At 34.7% G+C, this 16,166-nt stretch overlaps 1 long non-coding RNA gene across 1 annotated transcript; it reads right to left on the bottom strand.

Annotated features, from left to right (window-relative positions):
* On the bottom strand, positions 1–3,471 carry LOC124828966 (uncharacterized). Its single transcript, XR_007028058.2, has 5 exons — positions 2,875–3,471; positions 2,564–2,656; positions 2,344–2,417; positions 1,650–1,700; positions 1–617 (listed from the first exon to the last, which is right to left on the bottom strand). It is a non-coding gene; the product is annotated as an uncharacterized LOC124828966 (long non-coding RNA).
* Positions 3,472–16,166: the final 12,695 nt, after the last annotated feature.

Genomic DNA, 16,166 nt, shown 5'->3' with positions numbered 1-16,166 from the left:
TAAAAAGAAATACATAATGTTTAAATAACATTGCTAAGATTGACAAAGAAAAAACTAACAGTCAAAAACTACTACATCAATTAAAAACATATAAACTAATGTTGATGACCTAAACAAAATCCCTAACACAGATAAAAGCTTAACATGAGACCAATAGCTCTGCATTTTCTTCCTGTCGTGCAAAGTAAAAGAGTTTCACTTCATCAACTACTTCCCTTAAACTCATTCCTCCACCACTACCTTTTTCAAAACTCCCTATAATTTGATACCAACAATATGTATATGCTCAACAAGTCATTGTTAGTAGACTCCCCTGCTTCCATTGCTTCTAATCTTTGATTGATGATATACATATGAAATTTTGTGAGATTGTAAGCATGATAAACAAGATGAACAATGGATTCATCATCCATTTCTGAACCTGCAAAGCTGAGATTCTCCATACAACAGAAATTTATGACAATATGCAAACTCGAAAAAACAAGATAAATATATGAAAAGGAATTTACCTGTCTTTGATGCTGGCAGTAGGTTGCATCATCTCTTTCTTGAAAACAACATATGCTCCACATCTCAGTGAATTTGTTAAGATAAACCAATGGAGTCCACCCAATCAACTAAAAAAATGAAAACATCTAATTCAGGAATCCACCATTGAACAAAATAGGAAGAAAACAAAACAGAACTGATAAAGAAGTAGCAGAATATTAGCTAGAGCTTTAAGTTAAGAAAACAAAACTAAAAGTAAGCTAACACTATTCATACCTTTTATATCTTGATAATACTTTCATTGTTTTATTTTTAACTCATTTTACCATGAATAAGCACTCTTCATTACTCATATGCCTTGTTTTCCCACTCATTCAAAAGAAGATGCAAAAACTCAACATTGTTACAACTTTAAACATAAAAAGAAATCTTACTTTTGCATTAGCCTGGACTCCACAACTAAGTAAAGTGCACAAAATAAGTCACTGAAAGATGTATTTCAATAAGGACGTTAAGTTTAATATAAAATTTAAGTGTGAATTTAAAACATTGAATAAAATTAAAAAATTATGTAAAATATATAAAAATTAAAATGTATAAATTTATTGTTTTAAAATTTTGAATTAAAAATATAAAAAGTTTGAGTTCGTATCTCACGGTGTGATTTGTCAGATAATTTTGCAACGTCGTATTCTCAAAAAACATTCGTGTGATTCTCTCTGTTTTGGATTATGTCCAAAAACATGACCATCACTTTCTAAGGTTATTCATCCAAAACTCAAATATTCTGTGTTTGGCTTTATCTTCAGCTTTGTATAAGTTTATGACTGTGTTAATATTTATAAGTCAGTCTCTCAGTAATATAATAGTTAAAATCATTATGACAGTGCTTCAAAATTTAAGTTAACCTAAATTCATAAAAACTATTTAGACAGAAGTGATTGTGTATTCATAACCACCACCAAGTCAGATTCCCACCCACTTTTTGAGAGCACCACATGTTTGTAAAAATGCCATCACTTATCTTAGCTCAATGCTAAACACCACCACACAATAAAATATCAGTTCTGCGTCTCTACCAAACTCCACCACACTACCTTAAATCACAAACTAACATCCTACAAACTCAGACACTATATGTAAGAACCCTTTCATTTCACCTTATGTGATCCCTCCATGCTGTCTATCTTCCCATTATGTCAATCCTTCACCTGGATGACAAGAAATAAAAAAGAGAAATAAGAACAAAAAAAATCCAATAACAATCAACAGTATAGTGTTATCATTCAAATTGTCACTTAGCATTAGTTATTAAGAACTTCCACACCTGCAGAAAGTAGCACACCACTGAATATCGTGCAATACTTTCAATATTTTAAACACTTTTTATATGAAATAAGACTTCAACTGATGGAGAAAGCAACTTATATGATGATAACTAAAATGAGAGTGAAATGCAATACAGTAGGTAGTGGAGGTGTAGTATACCCAGGCTTGAGTTGCTGCAGTCACCAAAGTGGAAAAAACTCACTTTTTCATTAATTATGAATAAATTATGAGAACACCAATGTGTGAATAAGATAGGGTTTTAAGGTCAGAACAGAGCACATGGTTTTATGGTCAGAGAAATCACAACATTTACAACCACTCAATCAAATTATTCCAACTATTCAAAAGGAGTATTCTTCAACCATCACCCTACTTATATTATCATTATCACTGTTATCCCATTCTTTTATCCTCAAGCTAGTTGTTTCTCACAAATTTGATTCACTACATCGGTTAGAATCATTAAAATGATATATAAATTATAAAAGTCAATGAAACCTACACTTCACATACTTATTATCTTACCTTCTAGCACTGAACCTTCAGGAGCATCTTTATATGCTCATTTGCAGGCGGCTTCAATTCCTTCAGAAGCATATCTGAAAAAACCCACTAAAGCTATCAAACAGATATGTTTCAATAACATATATAGACCAACTATAGAAGCTGGGTACAACATTTTTCTTGTAATGCAAAAATAATAAATTATGATATTTTAAGCGGATAATAGTGATGAAGAAATTACCTTTTGGATAGATCGAAAGGCATACATATCTGGGCAAGTAGTTTCCTTAGAATTGCAGTTTTCCCATAGGCGTCCTTGATCAGATCATGTTTTCTGTTTCAGAGAATTTGGAGTAAGCATCAAACTTTGATAAGCAGTATCATAGATTGGGATAAAATATCGTTATTTTCACTTTCGTTATAATTGATTTGAGATTCTCTACTTTTGCAAAAACCTCAGCTACCAAACTCTCTTCCTTCCGAGGTTTCGCACTCACGATTCACTGACATCCATATACATAAATAACAATTCCAAGAATTGAAGGTAATTACCTCTATGAGAGTGAGCAAGAGGCGTCTAGCGGCGTCACGGATGGGCTGTTTAGCGTTGCCTAACCTTTGCCTAACCTTTCAACGACAACGGCAGCGAACACATTGAATTGGAGCTTGAAGTGGTCGCCAGCTCGAACGCCTGAAGCGTGCCCTGCGAGACCTTGAAGCTGCTATCCTTCAAGAGATTGAGGCATCATTTGACGAGCAAAGTGACTTAGGCAGAACTGAAGCTCCTCCTAGAAACTTCGAGAACCTTGGGGAGGCGCTCCACACCAACCATCCTCTCTCCTTTGCGTACTTGGCGCGTGGGATTTCAAGGGCTTCCTCCATGGCGGAGCGTTCGAATCTGTTCGAATCTATCGCGGCCGCGTGCAGACCTGTTCCCGGATTCACCATCGGTTGGACAAAGAAAGAGAGTGGAGGTGAAGAGTGGAAAGACAAACTCGTCTCACTGTGGAGAGACAGCAGAGAGGGAGGCAAAGGAGGTCATGGTTGCGGAACTTGGTCACATGCACTGGTGTTTACGTTTTCTAAGTGGGATGAAGTTTTAGAGTTTTTGATTTGGGAGAAGATTTGGTGAGTGTAAAACGGTGGAAGAAATTGGAAAATATGATAATAAGTTAGAAAGATTATAATTTATGTTGGATATAAACTTCTTAGAAATTAAAACTTCTACTATTATTATTATTTTTATTATTAACTTTTAGACAATTTACTAAAATTACTTTAAATTATGTTAGTTTGAGGAGGTTTCCGTAAAATAACCTCCAATACCATATTTTTTTTAGTACAAGTAGGTAACGGCTTATTAAATTTTTGGTTCATTTTATGAAGACCTAATTATAAGTTCCTATATGTTGAAAAATTTTAGGTTGATGACGTCTAATGCTAATAATGTCCTTATACATTAAGAAAAAACACTAAAAATAACAACTAATTTCAAAAACAAAAATAATTAATCAATATATATATAAATTAATTTAGATATCATTTAATAAATTAAAAATTATTGGTACCTAAAATAATTTATAAATAAAAAGTTATAACTTATTTATGAATTAGAGTTTGAATTAACATTAATTACTAAAGTTTTAGTTATTAAAAAATTAATGTTTAAATTGGTCTTTAATTTAAAATTAAAAATAAGAAGTAAGTAAAACTTTAATAACTAATTTTAGAAACTAAATTAAAAATCTAATTCACAAAAAGTTATGATGGATATTCGTAATTGAGACTATTTTAAATAGTGTTTTATAATAAAAACTAAAGTTTTTGAAGAAGAAATCTAAATTTTGTTTTATTTTTTTATTTTAGCCTTTTTACAATAATGTGTTGGAAAACATATTATCCTAAAGATAAGATAAAAAAATATAGAAGGAAACGTTAACGAAGTGAATTCTAAACAAGTGAAAATGAAACATTTTATCCAATGAAAATGTAAATTTCAAATATTCTGGTGGTAGTAATAATATAGTAATAATATAGTATATGCAGCATCACAATATGTAAACACGCCCCAAACCATTTGAACTGCGGAAAAAAGATAATACAACAGAAGCTAAGCTGAATCAGAAAATGAGAACAATTGCAATCTTCAAGCGATTCAGTATATATGCTGAAGTAGTCAATTGAAATCCATTGAAGTGATTGGCAACAGTGGATGCGTCCCTCTGCGTTGACGTTGCAGCCATGTGTCTCTGAACCGGCTTCTGAAAATGATGAAGAGATGAATGACGAACCAGAATGTGTATACAGAAAAACGTAATGATTCCCAAGTGTCAGGTAGCAAGAGCAGCAGCAAAGAAATCAAAGAGAGTGAAGCAAAGGCGTGCATGAGAGTGCGAAGGTGATGAATCCTAATGCCAAAGTTGAGGATACCCAAGAAGGCCAAGCAATAGAGAAGAAAGGTAGCAACGGAAAGCCAAATGGTCTTTGGATGAAGGAGAAAAGGGTTGGGATTTTGTGCATATCTGATTTGGAGAAAACCAAGCAGAACAAAGAAGATGAAAACAACAAGGGCATGAACAGAATTGTTTTCTGTGTTAAATACTGTCATGTATGCTATATTAAAGGTCACTCTATTACCTCTGAAAACAGCGGGTCTTGGCCTTACAACATCAGCCATGAAAAACTTCTGCTGCTGCTGACCCTCCAAAAGACCAAAAGTTTGAGACAGACAAGAGCTAAGGGATATGCATACTTCTGCAATGTAAGTGCAAAATATATAAAGGCGAGAGTGTAGTATGTAAGTCTACGTGCATATTTCTCTTCCTTTCCTCGAAAATTCCTAAGTGAGGGTTATTCTAATCAGAAATGAAATAGTCCAAATGTTTTTGAAAATTCTTGCTCCCATTGGACCATTTGTATCTCTATATCCCAACCAAACCCAACCAAAGATGATAAAATTATGCATTCCCAAGTATCCATCATCTCTCGTCGATGATCAACATTCCATTTTCAAACATCTCAACGTCAGTTCCTTCGTTCTCTCGAAGCTCTAAAAGTGTTTACTGACACTCCAAACCCACATAGGCTAAGAAAACAAGAATAAAAGTTAAAGAAAAATAAAATACAGCATATAAAATATTTAAATCTTCTATATTTCTTTTACTTTTATCTTTTAAACAATTATTTTTTCTTTTAAATAATTATTTTTTAAATTTAAATAATTATTTTATCATTAAGTAATTTAAAAAATACATTTATTTATTTGTTTTATTGTTTTATTAAATTTAACATTTTTTAAACTAAAATAATTACTTTCAATAAAATTATGAAAAATTATTTATGTTTATTTTTATAATTACAATAATAATAATTTTATTATAAAAAATTAACACATATACATAATTAGTGTCTTTTCACTATTTATTATATATATATATATATATATATATATATATATATATATATATATATATATATATATATATATATATATATATATATATATATATATATATATATATATATATATATATATATATAATATCAATTTTAAAGTCAAACACTCTCGTTAATAAGACATGTGTTGGTAGATGATCATGCGCATGAGAACAATAGTACGTATTGTTTAATCATTAGCACGCAATAAAAAATAATTTATTTATTGAATATTATAATAAGACCAAAAAAAAACTATATAAATAATTAATTCCAGCATGTTTTTGAAACAATAGTTTTCAAACTATTAATTTTGACAGCCTAAATCGAATCAAAATTCTTTTATAAAACGGAACAGTGATGTTTTAACACTTATAAATTTTTACTATTGCGCTTTTTATTTTTTTATAACTATACAAGTTTTTTTATAGGATAATGATACTTTGAATTTTGTTTATAATGTTAAGTTTAGCCATAAAAAGGATATTATTATAAGAGGGAAAACCAACAGAAAAAAAGAGAGTTTGATTTCAATTCAGATATTAGACTGTAACTGTTTTTCAATTGTAAAATTGTCCTCCAATCACGTCACATAAATGATGCCGCCCCCCGGTACCGCCTCTTTCTCTAACCTGCTTAATATAATTGGAGGTTAAAAAAATTAAGGTTTAAACCCTTTAGTTATTTTAATGTGAGGTTTTTTCATTTTGACTTTTTTTTTTATTAGAATCTTAATTAAGTTTTTATAAGTAGTAATTTGTATTAAATAAGTTTTTATCGTTAAATTTCGTTAACGGATTAAGTTTTTACACAGATAAAAGGATGGTGTGTTTTTTTCTTGAAACGTGGCTTGTTCAAAGTTTAAACGTGGCATTGTTCATGGTTATTAAATTGAAATAATCTGATTTGTGAAATATATAGGATTTAGGGTTCTTTACCTTGCGCGAAGTAATTTGGATTGTTTTTTTTCAGGATTGGGAAGTAATTGAAGTTTGGACAATGGGGAGTGCGAAAGCAGAAGACGTAACAATGTCGATGGGTCATTCGTGTTCCTCTTTCACTTGCAATGAGTGTGGAAGAAAGCATTTGCGATCTATGAGCTCTCGTGGAGATGGAGGGTGGGACAGGAATGATGGTTCGCTGATCTGCCATTGTGGAGATAAGTCTGTGTTGAGGACTGCGAAAACCAGTAAGAATCGTGGCAAACAATTCTGGGGTTGTCACTAGTGCACTCAAGGGATATGGCCTCGGTTATTTTCGGTTATAGACACCGGTTCCGTAACCAAGGCATATACAGACGAGGTAAAAAATCTACCTCTTTTTGCCTCGGTTGTGAACCGAGTCCAAAAACGATAGGATTATGCCTCGGTTTCTGCTGAACCGAGTCAATATCTCGGATTCTACTGCCCCGCTTGGGACCTGAACCGAGGCGTGTAGTGGTTTTTGATTTTCCAGAAAATGTTCCAGGAAGTTGCAGAAAGCACTGAAGCAGAAAGCACAAAAAATGTTCACGGTTACTCCATCCAAAATTGCAGACCCAACTAAGCTCAATTTGCCCCCAATCCAAGACTCTACTGCCATCCAGTGCCCTCAATCTACCTCATGGTCAAACCCAACACAGATGCAACGAGCTTTAAGCTCTCAAAGAAACCCATACGCAGCGAACAGACCCAAATCTCACCTTCTCAGACCGAGACATTCTTCGCAACAGAAACACCAACGACAAGCAAACAGAGCCGCTCTCGTCCCCGTCCCCGCGCCGTTCGTCTCCCTAACAGAGCTGCAGAGTCGTCGTTTGCTTCCTCCTCCGCCACCTCAATCGTTGTTGCCTCTGCCGCTTCTCCTCCTCCTCCGCCATCATCAAACCCTAATTTGCACCACCACCATCAACATCAAACCCCAATCGCACTCACCTTTTTCACCAAAAAACTCCATTGACACACCATCACGACACTCCGTTCATCACCACCTAGCACCGCCGCCACCATTGACGCACCACCACCGGTTGCTCTTCCCTCTAGAGGCAACGCACTCGCAGGAGATTTTGGAGGCGAGAGCAAGAGCGAGCGGAGGGAGGCGAGAGCGAGCAGGGAACTAGGTTTTCCTTCAACATTTGGGGAAAATTTTGGGGAAATAAGAGAGGCTTATATGCCCCGGGTCCTTATTGTGCCTGAGGCAATAGAGGCTTATGCCTCGGTTCTTCCTACCAACCGATGCCGTATACCTTTTCCATCTCGGGTTTCTCTTAATCGCGTTAGAAATTGCGTCAGAAACTGCTAATTAGGCATCGGTTGCCTTCACAACCGAAGGGATAGCTCTTTTTGGCACCGGTTTAGTCTGAACTGAGGCCTATAAGGTCTCGTTAATAACGAAATTGTCACCGTGTCTGAATAGGCAGCGATTTGGTGTAAAGAGAGGTCTATTGTGCGAGTTTAAAAGCACATTTTGTACTAATGTGCCCTAGGTATAAGGTTGGAAGTTAAAATGGGGGATGCAACTACTTCAGGTGGTTAAGTGATTGGGGAATTGAAGAAAGTTTTGTTGTGAGGTGTTGGAAGCAAATGATGAGAGGTTGGTGAAGAGTTTTGAAAATGAAAGTGATAAGAAGATAGTTCGTGTGCAGAAAGTTGTGATGGGTCTTCAAAGTTGGATTAAATTTTTGGTTGGGGTTGTCAGTGTTCTATGTGTGATGAACATCATTATAATTGCAATGTTGATGGGAAGAGCTTGATAATTTAGGTCTGTTTGGGTATTAGTAGTAGGGTTGATAATTTTAGTGTAGTTCTGTTTAATGTATTTATGTTTTTTGCAATGAAGATGTATCAGTTTCAGATCCTAAATGAAATGATAATTTGGGAAAAATCAGTTTTATTGTTTTGGTATCATTTTGTTGTCAGCAGTTGCCCTATGTATAACATAACATGTGCATAGAAATTGTAAAACAATTCTCAATAAAGGCTGAGTAAACACTTTTGAATAAAACATACAACCTGTAAAACAGTTCTGAATAAAACATAGAAAATATTGTATTCTCGGGACCTGAGTAAACAGAACTTTAAGAGGAATTGAACTAAGGGCACAATAATGATAAATAATAAAATTTAATATCAGGAGAATAAAGAAAATGCATAGGCTTCAAACTGAACATTTGTATATTAATACGATTGAATAGTCTATTACATACTGAAACATTAAAGCATTGTTTAGAAGACATGTCTATAAGATGATAAACATCAAACTTTGCCCTATTACATTTGGTACTACTAAAACATATAACAATCTTCAACTCAAAAGTGGTTTTTGTCCATCTGCTTCACCCTCAAGCAATGAACGGGGTTGGTGTCCCTCTTCCTGCAACTGGTTTGTCTTGGGGCAGTTTTTTCTGTTGTGGCCCACTTCCCTACAAATGTCACATCTCTTCAATAATCCCCCTTTTGACATTCTGGTGCTACTTTTCTTCAACTCCCATTACTCTAACCTCCTTTTCTTCTTAGGACGACCAGGCATCTGTCTTGTTGATGGAGGCATGACATCTAGACTTTGGGTTACCTCCCAGAGGTTATTTCCATTAATGGGATATATAATTGAGGGATAAATTTCTTCATATGTAGACTTTTTAAAGCACACATGTATGTAGTCCTCTGGATCTATGTTGAGAAACCTCATTGCTGCTAGTGCATGTACACAAGGTATGCCACTGATGCTTCATTTCCTGCAGGAGCATGAATATTGATCTACATCCACCACAAACGTTTCCCCACTTTGGGACACATGTCTGACTTCAAATAGTCTTTGTGTAGACCAGTTGTCAATCAATAGGTAACATTAGTTTTTTACTATCTCGGATAACATAAACAAAGATATACATATGTCATAAATTTTGGATACCTGGGAATCCAATTCTTTGTTAGTAGTCCCTCCTTTTGTAGTCTACTCAATATTTTAGGACAAATTAATGACTTAAATGACGTTACTCTTGACCTATTAGTGGCCTATCTCTTCATCATGTATAGTCTGATTTCCTCCAACATTGTAATAATTGGTTTTGTCCTCGTATTTACCAGCACACTGTTAAAGGCTTCTAACATGTTATTAACTAAAGTATCACATTGAGTTGTGGTTGTGAATCTTTATCTGGACCAAAACCTTCAATAAAGATGTATGTCACACAATAAATATGTTGAGTAACAAGAAAGTAAAAGTTATGTAAACCGAGAGTGTCAAACCTTGGAGGAATAGCTAACAAGTGTCGAAAAGCATCTTGGTTGACCTCTTTGATACATCTCATCTCGTTCTCCCATTTTTGTAGGTGGGTTACTATAGCTGCCCTCCACATAAGCTTTTTCAGGTTCTTTCCAAGGAATTTCTTCCTAAAGTTGGCATATAAATGTCTTCCACAAAATCTTTGTGCAACTCCAGGAACAACATCTTGTACTGCTTGTAACAAACCCTGTGAATGAAGAATAAAAATGGTGAGATGGTATTAATTTGAATAAATTTGTATAAGATAGAAGTCAATAATTATAATGGAAGTTACCTTCTGTTGATCTGATATGATTGTAAGTGAAGAACACACCTCAGGTCCACCGAGGTCTTCAATCAATAGCTCCATAAACCAAGTCCAAGTCTCCTTGTTCTCAACTTCTACAATTGCATACGCTAGTGGCAACATTTGGTCGTTTGCATCACAAGCCACAACAGTTAATAGCTCACCACGATGTCTGCCTTTCAAAAAGGCTCCATCAAGGCCAATGACTGGCCTGTATGAGACAAAGTTATCTTTGCATGCCTTTAGGTATGCGTAAAACCTCTTGAAGATTGATTTCCTATCATATGACTCAACTTTCACCTTGATTGTGGAGACAGGATTTCTTCCGAATAACTCATGAGCATAATCATAAATTCTACTATACTGCTTACTGAAGGACCCAGCCACTTCGTCTGATGCATAGGCTTTGGCCATGTAAGTCATGTTCTTAGAAATTGCTATATTCCATTTCCTAGTAATTTTATCTCTAATATCAACTCCCTTTACATTAGGATTCTCTCTCAGTGTTTTTTCCAATTTTCTACTAAGTCATTTTGCATTGAATACTCGCAACTTGTGTTCCTTACTGCATGTATGTTTGTCAACCACAGTCCTCAGTTGCCATGACTTTACTGCATCCATGAAACCAAAATATGCCTTCCACGGACATTCTCCTTTTGATCCCAAACTTTTAACCCTAATTCTTTTTTTATCATTTTTAACAAGTTTCAAATTTTTCCCATCGTCTACTGCATAACTTTTGATGACATCAAGGATGTCTTGTTTATGCACGAAATATGTTTCCACTTCCAAGTTGAAATCAATCATTTTTTTGGGCATAGTAAACATAGAAAAATGTTCATACCCTTCTTCATCCTCATTGTCCTCATCACTAATATCAGGAGAAGTTAAGTCCTCAGATTGTCATTGAACCAAATGGAATCATTAATATCATCTTCTTCCATATCTGACTCAGACCCAAGTAAAACAGGTTCAACCTCAACCTCATCACACTGCACATTTATGTCTACTAACCCATCCTCACTGTGCATCTCACCATCATCATTATCACGTGATGTACTCCAATCACAGACTTCTATTTCTATATCCTCCAAGTCTTGTACTTATATTCTGTAAGCCTGACCATCTAACCTATGACCCTCACCATCCTATGCTTCTATCCTTTCAGCCTCAACACCAGCTTCCTCAACCTGTATCATTTCTTCATGCACTTCATCTGTTGCTGTCCTTTCAGCATCACCTTCCTCAACCTCTGTCCTCTCACCCTCATCTTCATGCACTTCATTTGTTGTTGTCCTCTCACCATCAGCTTCCTCAACCTCTATCCTCTCAGCCTCAACTTGAACTTCATTTGCTTCTCTACTCTCAGCCTCGACATCAGGTTCTTGTCCCTCTATCCTCTCTTCCTACACTTCATCTGCTGTTGTCCTCTCACCATCATCTTCCTCAACCTCTATCCTCTCTTTTTGAACTACATTTGCTTCTGTCCTCTCACCTTCAACATCACCTTCCTCAACCTCTATCCTCTCTTCCTGAACTACATATGCTTTTGTCCTCTCAACATCTCCTTCATCAACCTCTATCCTCTCACCCTCATCTTCAGCTGCTTCTGTCATCTCAGCATGACTAACATCCTGTGCTTTTATCCTCTCACCATCACCACCTACCCCCTCATCCAACACTTGCCTCAAACCATCATCTACACCCTCAAAAAATTGTGCAACCTCACCACCCTCATTAACCTGAGGTGCAACTTCCTCACCTCCCTCATCAACGTTGTATTCAATCATGTGAATCACATCAGGTTGAGAGATAGTGTGCACAACATATAAATGAACTTGTCCGTTTAAGTGAGCTAAATTGACAATATGCATGGCACTTACGTCATCACACAATGGTTCTAGCTTATCATCTAATATAGGACCACATCCAACAGAAAACCACAGATCCTTAAAATCGTCGTACCCAAGACTTTTCACTACACTAACTACAACAAAATAACTCCATAAGTCAGGATCAAAATACATTGTCTCACTTTCCCCTTCATATTTCAGGCACCCGTCATTCACGAACTTCCCTCCATGGTGAATAACAACCTCTATATCATCCATCACACACAACACAATGAACAATATTTTACACCTACAAATAACCCTAAAACGACAAAAAAAATACAATTATTAAGTGATAATGACAGAACAAGCAAAGGGTTTAAAGATGGGGGACTTGGGGACATGGGGGACCACAACCGCAATATGCAAACACCACATTTTCAGACAACCCCAACCCCACTTTCAAAAAAGCATCCTCAGATAACAACAGAAACAACCGAATATTAAATTCACATCTATGTAAAGTACACATACTAACCTTCCAGTAAATTCCACTTCACGCACACCTGCAACGACTTCACGTTTGACGTCCAAACTCCAATCACGAACCTCCAAATCCCTAGTCAAGTCTGTATCCTCTCCACTAAACACTTCGCTCAAGCTTCGGATGCACTCTCCTATCAGATTTCTAATCCCAGATTCAATTTCTTTGAACCCTAAATCTCATTTCAGATTTCCCTAATTTTATATTATTACGTTTAAAATAATTCAAAGAATAATGCCACGTTTAAACTCTGAACAAGCCACATTTCAAGAAAAAAACACGTCATCCTCCCACATGTGCAAAAACTTAACTCGTTAACGAAATTTAACGGCAGGAGCTTATTTGATGCAAATTACCACTATAAGAACTCAATTGGGGATTCTAATAAGAAGGAGATCAAAATGGGAAAACCTCACATAAATTGGGACAACTAAAGAGTTTAAACCAAAAATTAAAAATAACTATCATTATCATTAACTTTTTAATTTTTCAGATAAATAAAAGAAAGATCTAGTTAACATCGTGATGATTATTCTAGCCTATTTGTCCAAACCTCTCATAATTTATTACAATTTTTACGGAGCCACCAACATTACAATTTTGCCACACATCTAAGAACTTATCATCATGAAAGAATATAATTTCAGAATAGGTATGGTTTTTTAATTTTATTCCAGTTTTTTTTAATTGTTATTGACCTTTTTTTAATTTAGTCTTTTAATTTTTTAAAAAATATTTAATTTGATCCTTTTTACAGTTGCCAAGAATGAGAATTTTCTGTAGAAATTTGACTATTTGTGTAGAGAAAACTAAATTAGTAAAAATATGTGAAATATATGTAGAGAACTCCCGTTCTTGACAAATGTAAGTAAAAAAATTAAATTAGATATTTTTAAAAAGAAAAAAATCAAATTAAATATTTTTAAAAACTAAATAATTAAATTGGAAAAACCAATAACTAGAAGTTTTTTTCAAATTTAAATAAAATTAAAAGACAAAATTAAGAATCAAGCCAACATAATAATAATTAAAAACAAAAAAAAAACAAAATACATACTTTTTCTTAAGTTAAATTTGATTTATAGATAGCAAAATTAGATAGGAGATATTTGTTTTCATTTTTTATTAATTTGTTGATAATATGGAATGCATAATATTTTATAGACTGTGTATTTTATTTCAAGTGTATCTATATTGTTATTTGACAACCTTAATTAACTATTTCAGGGTAGAATCCAGATAAATATGGCGCTGTTGGAAGATTAATTATTTGTGTGTAACTTAGATAAATTTAAATTCTAGGTTTAATACCTATTTTGGTCCCTCTTTTCGGAGGGTTTGATCAAAGTGGTCCTTCCTTTTTTCAAAAATTCACTTTAGTCCTACCTTTCGCAAAAACTGTTCAAGTTGTCCTTTTTGGTAACGACGTTAAGTTCACTAACGGTAGAACTGTCAGGTGTGCAATGTTTGATGATGTGGCATTATAATTTGTTTTAAAAAATAATTAATAATGACGTGTAAATAGGGTAAAGTAAAAAAATAGTGTATATTCCACCAGCATCAAGGCTTCGATACTCCTCTGCTTGCACCCAGAAAACACTATAGAAAATGGTAGCAGAATCAAATGCATTTCCAGAATGAACAGACCCAAATCACAAATCCCATGCCGATAGGTTTAAAGCTTATCTTTTGAAACAACTCATATCCCTCATCTTCCACCATCACCCAAATCAACCACCGCCGAAAGAAAATCAAACAACAAATCAATTTCTGAAGCAAAACGCCTTACCATCACAACCTGAGAATTCTGAACATCCTCTCCTTCATCTCCAGAAGTTCAACCCAAACATAAACCCATTTTTTCCCCAACCCAATGCTTAACAGAAAACATTCACTACACCAATCAGAAAATCAATTTTTCACGCCCCAAGACTCACGCCCAACACAATACAGTACAAACAAGAAGGTGATTGCCGATGGCGGGTGTGAATTCCGAGTAGAAGCGGTGCAACCATGACGATTTATTTCACCTTCGACTTTGCATAACAGAGGAAGAGGAGTTTTATCGCCGGCATTGGAGTGGCGACCCTTTCTGGCATCAACGTCTTAAGACGAGGCGCAGGGAGAACCTCGCGCGAAGAGGAGAAGGAAGAGGCACCTTGGTGCGGTGGCCGGCAGAGATTGTGGCAGCGATCGCGCGACGAGCGGCGGAAGAGGGGAACTCTCACCTCGATCGGCAACAAACGTCAGCGCCGGCGACGCCTTGTGCCACAACTCGCGGTGGCTGGTTGGGTGGAGGCCTGTTGCAGCGGCAAATCAGTGAGAGGCAGTGGGAAGCAAACTCTCCCTAGGGTTTCTGGTTGAGAAATTAATTTTTTTTTAACCCATATAATGAAATGACACTGCCAACACATATAAAAGGTTCCAAGTCATCAAACATTGCACACCTGGCAGTTCTACCGTTAGTGAACTTAACGCCGTTACCAAAAAGGACCAACTTGAACAGTTTTTGCGAAAGGTAGGACTAAAGTGAACTTTTGAAAAAAGGAAGGACCACTTTGAACAAACCCTCCGAAAAGAGAGACCAAAATAGGTATTAAACCTAAATTCTATCACTCTTTATAAAAGTGTAATATCTTAAAATTGAATATTTAAGTAACTTATGATGTATTAATAGGGGATTCAACTTCATTAGTTTGGGAGAGATTGTTAAAAATATTGTTTGATTTGGTTTTCTTTTTCAAAAATGTTGGTGTTATTCTAATAGTTTAATTTTATTTTCGTATTTAATCTTTTTCTTTTAACAAAATAAAAAATATAAGTTACTAAAATTGAACACAAACAGAAAAGGAAAAGGATAGAGACTAAAGGCTATCTAGAAGAATTTAGAAGAATGACCATAGGGAAAATAAAACTTATCCAAAAGAAAAGCTTACAAAGAAAATAGAATCAATACCATTAAATCACAAATACTGTTATAAGAATGAGATAGACATTTATTCCAATTAGACTCCGACAACAAGTTAAGAAAACCACAAAAATAATATTATTTTGTCAAATACAATGCTTCTGAATATAATAATTAAATATTTAGATCCATTTTGATAGTTTCACCATTACATCCATACTATTATATAAAAATTTAACTACACTTTATTATTGTTTCTTATCATAACAAATAAAAGTAAGTACACAAAGTAAATGGGCATATATATTTTCACTAGTAATAATAATAATAAAACTTTTAAATAATGCTCTTAAAAAATAATTCATTTTAATTAAAGAAAAATATTAATTAAATCGTTTTAAAAAAAGTTCGATTCAGTTTAATATTAATTCAATTCTGTTTCGTTCTATTTCTGCAGAGCTAGATGCAGCTACTATTGCCCCTCAGTGCATGGAAAAAAGTGAAGTAAGAACACTTCAGTTAATTATTCATTTAGATTGTAAGAGCCACCAACATTACAATTTTGCCACACCTCTC

The sequence above is a fragment of the Vigna umbellata genome, chromosome 9 (assembly GCF_029865625.1).
Source record: "Vigna umbellata cultivar VRB3 chromosome 9, Vumbellata_1.0, whole genome shotgun sequence".
In the NCBI taxonomy this organism is placed as follows: Eukaryota; Viridiplantae; Streptophyta; class Magnoliopsida; order Fabales; family Fabaceae; genus Vigna; species Vigna umbellata.
Note: the sequence above shows the minus strand (reverse complement) of the source record. Positions and strands in the feature narration are given on the sequence as shown.